The sequence below is a fragment of the Tursiops truncatus genome, chromosome 1, assembly GCF_011762595.2.
Source record: "Tursiops truncatus isolate mTurTru1 chromosome 1, mTurTru1.mat.Y, whole genome shotgun sequence".
In the NCBI taxonomy this organism is placed as follows: domain Eukaryota; kingdom Metazoa; phylum Chordata; class Mammalia; order Artiodactyla; family Delphinidae; genus Tursiops; species Tursiops truncatus.
In genome coordinates, this window is record NC_047034.1 from 29,305,654 (window position 1) to 29,316,302 (window position 10,649).

Genomic DNA, 10,649 nt, shown 5'->3' on the forward strand with positions numbered 1-10,649 from the left:
GAACCCAGGCCCCCTGCATTGGGAGTGCAGAATCTTAGACTCTGGACCACCAGGGAAGTCCCTCAGGGGTGAATTCTTAATAGTCAAGCCCTGAACTTACACTTTACCTTGTCAGACTTGCATAAGAGTCACTCAAAAGCAAGGTATAAGCATCAGCTGCTGACCATCTCACACAATTCCACAAAATTGGCTGGTATTCCACAATACCAGCCAATGGAAACTATCTGTTCTCATGTCATCCTCCTGGAACCAGAGCCCAACCCTGGGCCAGTCTGGGATGACTCATATACACAAATCCTGGAGTTCCTTGGGGCATCTGGTCAACCCCAAAGGGAGAGCAGTTGAGGGTTGGAGAGCACATTGGAATCTAGTCTGCATCTGTGGCACCTTGTTGCAATGGCACTGCCAGCTCCAGCTGGTCCCAGCCAACAGAGGGGAGTCAGAAATTAAGAAGGACACTTCAAAGTACAGGGCTTCTTGAGGTGTGGGTCCTATAATGCAGGGCAGGGGTCCCACTTGCCTGGGTTTAAGGATTATACTCTGAGTCTTTACTTTCCACTTAAAAATTCTATTTCTGATTTTTAAAATAATTACCTGTATATCACGGAATATTTACAAATTACAAAATATTTCCAGGAATCCCACCACTAAATATTAATCATTCATATTCATTTGACTATTAAGTGGCTACTCTATGCCAGGCACTGTGCTGGGAGCTGTGAATAGAACTGTATACAAGATAGACACAGTCCCTATCTCCATGAAGCTTATACTCTAGCATGTTGGTCGTATTTTTAATTACTAATTAAATTTTTTTCAATTAGATAATTCATTTACATGGTTCAGATTCAAGAGGTACAAAAGAGTAAACAACAAAATATTCCTTTTTAGGGCAATGAAAATACTTTGTATGACATTATAATGAATATATTCTTTATACATTTGTTCAAACCCATAGAATGTACAACACTTGTATCTATGTGAGAAAATGGATTTTAGCTGAAATTATTGTGGTAATCATTTCACAATATATATAAATCAAACCATCTTGCTGTATGCCTTAAACTTATATAGTGATGTATTCAGTTATTTCTCAATAAAACTGGGAAAAAAAAGAAAAAAAAGAATGTACAATACCAAGAGTGAACCCCAAGGTAAACTATGGACTTTTGGTAATTAAAATGTGCCAATGCAATTCATCCATGGTTTAAAAAAAAAAAAAGTACCTGTTGGATGAGTGAGTATATGGGAAATCTTTATACTTTCAATTTTGTTGTAAATCTAAAACTTCTTTAAAAAAATAGTCTTAAAAAAATTTCCTGTCTTCACTCATTTTTTCTCCCTGAAGTCCATCAAAATTATATGTATATAATAAAATACAACCCAAAGTATGCATATTCCTTCTCACCACTTTTATTTAAAGCAAAGAGTAGCATAGAAAATACAAACCACTTAATACATATGTATCTAGGTTTTTTTCATGTAAAATATACCTTCGAGATTATTCCATATGAATTCCTAAGGAGTTTTCCCTTTCTATCTTACAGTTGCATAATACTGAGCCAAATATTGTCAATTATTTAACAAGTTCTCCCTGATGGATGTTTTAATTTATTTTCCACACTATGCTGCATTAGTAAACTTACACATATTGCAAATCTGTGAGCATACCACAAAATACCCTTACAAATGGAATTGTTGCATCAAAAGGTATGTGAATTTATAATTTTGATAGGTATTGCCAAATTGTTTTCAATGGAGTTTGTACCAAATAACATTCCAGCCAGCAATGGATGAGAGTCTTGATGGCTGGTGACACTGATGTATTCCCTTTCAGGCTTAGTTTTCTTAACCACCTTCAGATCATATGGCACACACAGTTTGATTTTTTTCCTTTGTAAAACTATTTTATTCTCCAAGTAGAAAGAAGTGATCTATTTTTTCCAAAAAAGTGATCTACTATTTCCATCATACTCTTTTCCATGTTTCATGCATAGTTGACACCACCCAAGGTTATAAAAAGCTGAGCCATATTTTAGTTTCCTTTTATATTTTATTTTCCTGTTTCTAGAACTTAGTAAGTCCAAATATTTAGTAAGCAGGATTTAGCCAGGTAACCAATCATATTTACACTGGAAACAATGAGGCCATGTTCAGAGCCAGGCCACTTATCTTTGCATTAGATGGAGGGAAATAGCAGAAGTCAGCAGCAGGGCAACAGCAAAACATTGAGGGAGAGTGCTTCTGCTTGTGCTGGACAGATCATTTCCCATGATTACGGTGATCTAGGATGTGAAGTGTGAGAAAAGAGAGATGTTTAAAATGCAGTGATAAGCACTTTTTACTTAGCTTTGCTCAAATCTGCTCACACACACACACATTCTAAGAAAACAAAGCTGCTTTCATTTTATTTTTTAAATACAAAATATTCAAGAATACCACTCATCCATAAATACTTTCCTAAATTTTAAAAATTGTGTACTGTTTGTAATTTACTTTTCCTCATCTAATGTATCAAAATAATTTTATCATGCCATTAAATAGTCTTCTCCAGCATTTTTAATAACTGCAATGTATCCATCATAGGGTGAACACATATTTATTTAACCAATCCTTTAACGTTTTAATGTTTGGAGTAGGATTTTGTTTTTTATTTTAGAAGCTGTGACATCAGCATATTACCTGGGAAAAATGGGTCATTCTCCTACTCATATTCCCCATAACAATATCTTATGAAAATAATTTTAGGTTTCTTATTATTTGCAAGGGACAGCTTTATATGCATTATGGGAAGCAGAGCTAAACCATTCATAAAAGAATTGTATTCTGTTTAGAAATCCAGATTATTTACAAATTTAACAAGATAATTAACATACAAGGCAGTGTGGGCTCTGTCCCAATGAATGATACAGTCAATAAGAGAAAGGATTAAGAAGGAGAGATTACTGGATTACTGGGTTTCAGTGTGTCAGGAAAGGCTATATGCAGACAGTGATACTCAACCTGTACTGTGACTCATCTGGGCCTCACCTCCAGAGATTCTGATTACACAGGCCTGGGTGGGGTTCACACATATGCATTTTAATAGCCATCATGAGGACCACTGGTGTAGAAGATGTACTTGTACGAATCTTGAAGAATGGGTAGATTCACATAGAAAAAAATAGGGTACTGGATATTATAAATGGGCAGAGAATGTTGTGAAGATCTATATAAACAATGGACAGAGATGAGAAATATTCATGCAGAAATATAGACTCTTGGAATTTAGAACTGGGAGGAACACAAAGACAGTCAAATCACTCTGCTCACATACCTTTCTAGTTCCCTTTAGATGACCCAATAGTTCACAGGAACTTTTACCTACAGAATCTTATCTGACTTTCATACTTACTCTGTGGGGTAGGAAGAGATGATTAACCCTGTGTTACAGTTGAGGAAACCCCAACAATTCTTGGCCAAAGACTAATATTGGACTCTGCACAGACTTAGTAGAAGTGAGAAAAAGAGTAGAAAGAAAATTAGGGGAATTTCCATTTTCCATGATGGCAGCCTATGTTATTTGGGCCATATTTCTACTGAAGACAACTTAAAATGATATAGTATGAAAAAAACTTAAAAGTTATTGAAGAGATAACTTTTTCAAAATTATTGAAGAGATAACTTCTTAAAAGTTATTGAAAAGAAAGCTCAAAATTAATAAGTCAAGAAACAAGAAGGAGGTGGCAGGCCACAGTTCACTCTTGCCTGGGGTATTTGCAGATCTGGCTGGAAACAGTGGAGAAATTGAGCTGAGACTCAAAAGGGCAGACTGAACCAGAGTATACCTGCTTTCCTTATTTTTTTTTTGCTTCCCTTTTCTTATTTCCCTTCAAGTGGGAGGAGTTTGGGGTGGAATGGGGAAAGAGAACTTGAGTTTGGAAAATGAATGCTGACCTTATGAACACTTGCAGCTCAAGTTAACACTATCAGGCACTAAAATATATTTACTTTTAAATGGTTACAGATTCTTGGTATACAGGTGCTTGGCATTTGCAAATGCAAAGCCTCTCTGGAGGAAAGAATTCTTATCCTTAGCCTCTGGAAAATTTTACAAATAAACTTTCAAGGGAAAAATGTAGCACAAAATCAAAGATAAATTAGCACAACAAGGAAATAAAGTGCAATGAACTAATAGAAAAACCAGCATAAACTAGCCCCCAAAGACCTCAAATGCTAGAAAGAGATTTTTAATGATAATTATGCATAAAAATTTTGACAAGCTTAAAAATATCTTCAGGGAACAGGAAACTGTAACAAGTGGAATAATAGATTTGTAAAAGAACCAAATAAAGCTTCTACACATGAAAAAATAAAATAACCCAAATTAACATTTCAGTAAAGTGGGTTTTAGAGTAGATTGAACACAGAAGAGAAAATGATAGACCTGGAAGATAGGTCAGAAGATTTTATATAGAATGAGCGAGAGAGAAATATAGAAACTAAGGAAGAGAGGATAAGAGACTTCAGGGCAGAGTAAGAAGGTTCCAGAAGGAGAGAGAGCATTGGCAGAGGCTGTATTTGAAAGGATTATGTTTGAGAGTTCTCCAGAAAGGTGAACCGTATCAATCTACAGATTCAAGAAGCTTAATGAACTCCAAGGAAGATAAACAAAAAGAAAACCATAACTAAACACATCACAGTAAAACTGCAGATAATCAAAGAGAAAGAGAATATTTTAAAAACATACACCCAGAGAGAGAGAGAGAGATTACCTTCAAAGTAGCCAAAGTCAGATTGATAGTTAACTTCATTAGCAAAAAATAGAAACCAAAAAAATATGGAAGGACTTCATTAATTCACTGGAAGAAAATAATTGCAAACCTAAAATTCTATGCTGAATAGAAACATGTATAAAGAATGAAGATAAAATAAACACATTTTCAGATCAAGAAAAAAGAGAGTTCATCACCAGCAAACATCAATAAATTAAATGATTAAAAGAAGTGATACACATATGGATATGAATGAATTCTGCATCAGGCAGCAAAATTTGTCCTCTAGTTACCCCTCCTTCTCTGTTTTTCTCTTCCTGCTTTTCAACATCCTATAAAACAATGTCTTGTGTAAAACATCTGTGCTTGTAATATCTAGAGGGGTTCCTGTTTTCTGCTCTGCTTCATGATTTTCTGCTGTTCTTTCTCGGTTCTTCTCCATGTGCCACTTCCTGGACCAGCTTGGCTTCCTCAGGCTCCAGGCCCTTCAGCTACATCTTCAGTCTCTCCCTCTCATTCTCACTCTTCCACTCCCTGATCTCCAAACAGTGTTTGCAGTTCTGACTCTCATACTCTGTGACACAGAGGAGTGTCTGGCCACTCTAAAAGGTCACTGGTGTCCTCCTCACACAGTGGACGAGCCAGGTATTTTTGGACTGAGAGGATATAAAAAAATGTCCCTGGTGATCTTTGGTTTTCCCTAAAACAAACCTTATTCAGGATAAAGCTATTGGGACATTCTGCAGGTATTATCCCCAATTTGGGGGCATGGTCTGTGAGAGATACCACCCAGTAGCTAGTTGGCACCTTGCCTCCCTCTCAGGCCTGAGCTGTGGCGAACGATGGAACTACTATGTTTGGGGTGGTGCCAGAGTCCAGTGACTCCATGAACTCGTCCATTTTTGGAGTCTGACTAATGTACTGCCTTCCAATGAAGCACACAGAGCTCCCTGATGTCAGCAGCACTCTCATCTCCATTCCAAACCTTCTCCATCCCCCCAGCTTCTCATCTCTTTATGCCCTCTTAGAAGCTTCTTCTAGAACATCATACCTCTAGGATACAAGTCTAACTTTGTCACTCTCTTCCTTAAAATCTTTCATTTACCTAGATGGGATTAGTACCTTTAGTAACTTCAGGACATTAACCTTTATATAAAGGATATTAAAAACTTCCAATAACTTTCTTTCTTAGGCCGAGTGAGCTTTCTAACATGGAACCTGAACCATGGCACTCCGGACCTTAGAAGCATATACCATCCCTTCCAGTCTTCTCAGGATAAAATTCACTCTTCTTAACTGTCCCTCAAGGCCCTCACCTCGTATCTAGCTTCATATGGCACTGTTCCTTACGTGTTCCACTCACTCTCAAAGTTCCAGCCACACTGGAATGATTTTAGTTCTTCAAATATTCCATCCTGTTTTCTGTACCTAGAATATCTCTCCTTCTCTTCTTGGTCTAATTCTTTCTCACCATATATTTGCTTCAACATCACATCCTCCAGGAATTATTCCTGGACTCCAAATTTGACTGGATGCTATAGGTACTTATCTAGAGCACCGTATCCCCTTATCACACTGCACTGTAATGTGCTGACCCATTGTGAGCATACAATAGATACCTGTTTCATGAAATAAAGTTTAATATTTTACTATGCACCTATCACATGTCACTCTCTAGCACTGACATGACAGCATCAAGCTTTTACAAGGCACCATTTATATATGTATATATATGTATATATAATATACATTGGCTAATATGTGTGTACATATTTGTACACACATATTAGCTAATATCTATATCTATCTATCTATCTATCTATCTACCTATCTATCTATGCAGCTTAGTTAAGCACTATATTTGGCAGATACTTACTCTAAAGCAGAGAGACTTTCTGGGTTATGGTATACCATATTGGGGTATAGATCACAAGAGCAAGGACCAAACCTCTGCGCACTTCATAAGGAAAGAGGTAATTATTTCAGCCCAAATACCCATACTGACCAAGTGGCTACAGTAAAGGTGGAGAGCCACAAGGCCATTCTCCCTCGAGTCCAACAGAAGACAGAGTGAAGCTGGAAGGCTAGAGCCAGCCACAATCACCACTGGCCCAGGGAGGCAGAGGGCCAAAGGCAGGCAGAGAAGAAAGGGTGAACAGTGAAGAAACATGCATTTATTGGTGAAAAATAAATCACAGAAAACATAGGATGTGGTTGGTGGAGGAGTAGGCTAGGTGTGCTTTTCAAAAGTATGTGGTTGATGAAATATGGCCACAGATTCTGAATTGAAGTATTTTCCGTCAAGAGGTGCTCTTTCCCCCGCCGCCTTAATCTGGGCGTTACCAAAGAATGTGGCAGAAATGACTCTAGGCAGGTATCCAGAGCCAGAGCTACAAGAGGACTTGCATTTTCCCCTTTGCCCCCTTGGAATGCAGCCCTGAAGCCCCCATTTGAGGAGCTGACCTAGCTTTCTGAGGATAAGAGGCAAAGTGAGTGGTCCAAGCCACCAGCAAATAGCCAGAACCAAAGGCTGGGCCTGGTGACAGCGGAGGGCAGCTCTTCTCAGAACTTCCAGCTTCGGATCCTCCAGCTGAGTGAGTGAGCCCAGGTGAAAACAGCAGAGGAACCTCCAACCAATCCACAGAATCATGGGAATTTCCATGATTTCTCCATGGAAATAATAAAGCCTTGTTTTATGTCACTGAAACTTAAAGTGGTTTGTCATGCAGCAATAGTGAACAACAAAGTTGTGTTTTGTGTCCTTTTTCTTCTTGGTGGTAAAGGCCTGAATGGAAAATAAAACAGAAGAAATTGACGGGAGGGAACATCAAAAACAGGCTGAGTACAGAAGAAATAGTTCCTGAGGAATCTTGTCTTGAATCTTCCTACTTCTACCCTCTGTATTCCCACCCCTCTAGTCATTTCTACCTCCATTCTGGTGGCTAATGGATACTTTTCATTGTTATTTTTAGTTTAATTGAATATAATGTAATCATCTAAAATAATAGTTCAGTTTAATTTGGTTTAATGTTACAGTGTTCATTGTTCAAGAGAAATTGGCCCAGATTATTCTGTGGGGGTGGTAAAGAAATGGTCAAATGAAATAACTGAAGACTGGGTATAAATGAAAGCAAGACTCATTAGAGACTCCAGGGTCTAGAGAAAGGACTAAAAGAAAGTAGCTACCAATAAATTATTTGGTGAACCTTTATTATGTGCCCATTGTAAATAGAGCCACTGAAAACATCCTGCTCCAAACAGAAAAGACAAAACATGTAGGGAAGAAGCATCAGTAAAAATACTGGAAATCAAAACATCACAGCTCACTTTCCTGCAAAGTGTACAAGCTGTCCCCCAGATCTATGCAGGGCTGGCTCTTTCTCCTGTGGACTCATTTCAATTGTCACTCCTCAGCGAGGTCTCCCTGACCACCAAGGTAAGGTATCTCCCCATCTCTGTCCCAGGACCCTGTCTCCTGGCCTTCATACCACTTATAATGCTTCTCTGTGTTTTCTTTCTTCCCTCACTGGAGAGAGCTGCATGAGGCTGAGCCCTTATTTGTCTTGTTTGCTGCTGTAGCTCCAGCTCTTTGAAGCGCCTGGCACACAAGAGATGCTTAATCAATGTTTACTCACCATAAGTGAATAAAAAACAAAAAAAAAACAAATTAATAAAGGGAAACTTCACTAAAATGGAGTCAAGAGGCCAGAGGGGGAGCTCTCACTCAATGTCAATACAGATCCCAACAGAAAGAGATGGTATCTTGCATCTCCTGCAGGAAGTGACACTACTATCACCAGCAAGATTTTCTTCTCGCAACAGCTCAGCCAATGGAAGACGGTCACAACTCAGACAATATTTGTTCATAACAACCCCTCCTAACTTCCCCTTCTCCTCTATAAAAGACTTCCCTCTCCTTTGTTTTACCAGACTTGCATGTGGTTTGCCATAGTTGCACGTCCCAAACTACAATTCTTTGCTGCTCAGGAATAAACCCATTTTGCTGTTAAAAAAAAAAATTATCCTTTTTCATGAAATTACTTTTTCCTTCTCCAAACCCAGTTCAGACTGCACTCCCCTGGAAGCTCTCCCTCCTTCGGGCTCCCCCACGCTCCCCGTTAACTATTTTTATGTGACGAAGCTCCTCCGCAGTTCTGTGTTCACAACTCTGTCTCCCATGTGGGGTAGTAAGCAAGTGTAACTCAGCTTCAATTCAAGCACTACTAGGTCCTCACCAAGTGAAGAAAGGAAGACTGGTAGAGGGGATAAGCCAGTCTACGCCAGTCTGCCTGATTTCAAAACCTGGTTTTGCTGCTTGCTAGTTGTTAGGTGAGTTTCTTGACCTTTCTCTGACCCAATTTCCTCATTCTTAAAATGGGAGTAATAATACTTAACAGATAAAATGATTATGAGGACTTAATACATGTAGAGTGCATTGAACAATGCCTGGCCCATAATAAGGATTTTTTTTTTAACATCATTAACTTGGAATTTTTATTCTTGATGATTTTGTAATAGGCTTACCCTTAGTTTGGTTAAGCAAACTCTCATTTGGCTATGAGAACTCATTCAAATTTGCTAGAGAAACTATGATGATAAAATTATACAGCAAGCTGGGAAAAATACCCATGAAATAACACAACTTTTTGTAAAACTGTCAGGTTTCAATTCCAGTAACCCATAAGACAGGGCTTAAAGCCTGTTCATAATCACATCATTCCAAAATGAGGAGCTATTGCCAGAAACATTTTATGGGGTGGGAAAAGGAATAAAAGATGGTCAGTGCTGATAAATACTGGTCTAATGATACAGTGCTCTTCACAGACGGCTACAGAGACTGTAAACTATTATCCAGAAACATACAACCATACAACACAGACCACTTAGCCAGACCTAAATTAAACTGGCTTCTTGTTACTACCCTGTAAACACTACAGCCCTTCCTCCATCCAAAAATGACCCTAATCTCACATGAAAACAGTTACTGTAGGGGAATCAGAAACCCAGCTTTGTGGCCAAAAGTAAAAACCAAAGGAAAAATAGCAATTCAGTGGTTAGCTGGTGAAAGCGGGAAACCTGGTGCCCTTCACTGCGCTGCTTTGCTCTTCTTACTCTGGCTCTTTTTCAGCCCATCCATGTTAGCTCTCAATAGGTTTGAACAAGCCATCTGAAACGTATTCACTTCTTTGGAGCTCACCACAGTGCTGATCTTTTTCCCATCAGTAGCTCTTAACAGACACTTGTTTTCTGAGGGCTCAAAGCCCTCCACAGAACCCTTCCTTGGAATGGGTTTAGTTCGACCATCATACTTCTTCAGGTGATGCACACGCTGCCCGACAACCGGCGCTTCTGGTAGAGCCTGGTCAGCTCCGTCAGGAACTGCTCTCTCTCCAGAAGCACCATCCTGGCGCTGCTGGCTCCACTCTGTCAGCATAAGCCCCAAGCCCCATAATAAGGATTTAAACACAATTCATTATTTAAAAAATTCTATTGCAAGGAAAACTAATCATTTAAATTATTTGAAACTGAGCAGTAACAATTTTGGCATAAATCTGTGTGGCATAGACAGACTAAAAGAATATAAGGGGAAATAACCGAGTCAAGTGAATGCTGTGGAAATAACAATAATCTCTTTAATGACACAGATAAGACCACTTCCCCTCTGTGCCCATCCCCCCACCATCCCCACCATGAGGCAGTTCACACTGGTTGCATTAAGCTCCACGGAGACTATCCACACATCTCAGGTTCTCCATGCCCGACCATACACGTGACTCCTGCCCACAACAGGGAGATCAAATCCCTCAAGGGACCCTAGCCTGGCTTCCCCCAGAGGAGACGCTTAAAATACCTCCCCAGCTCATTGCACAAGTTAACCACTTAGAAAAGACTTAC

At 39.1% G+C, this 10,649-nt stretch overlaps 1 pseudogene; it reads right to left on the reverse strand.

Moving 5' to 3' along the window:
* Nucleotides 1-8,035: 8,035 nt before the first annotated feature.
* Nucleotides 8,036-10,162, reverse strand: LOC101337125 (signal recognition particle 14 kDa protein-like; annotated as a pseudogene).
* Between the last annotated feature and the right edge of the window lie 487 nt (nucleotides 10,163-10,649).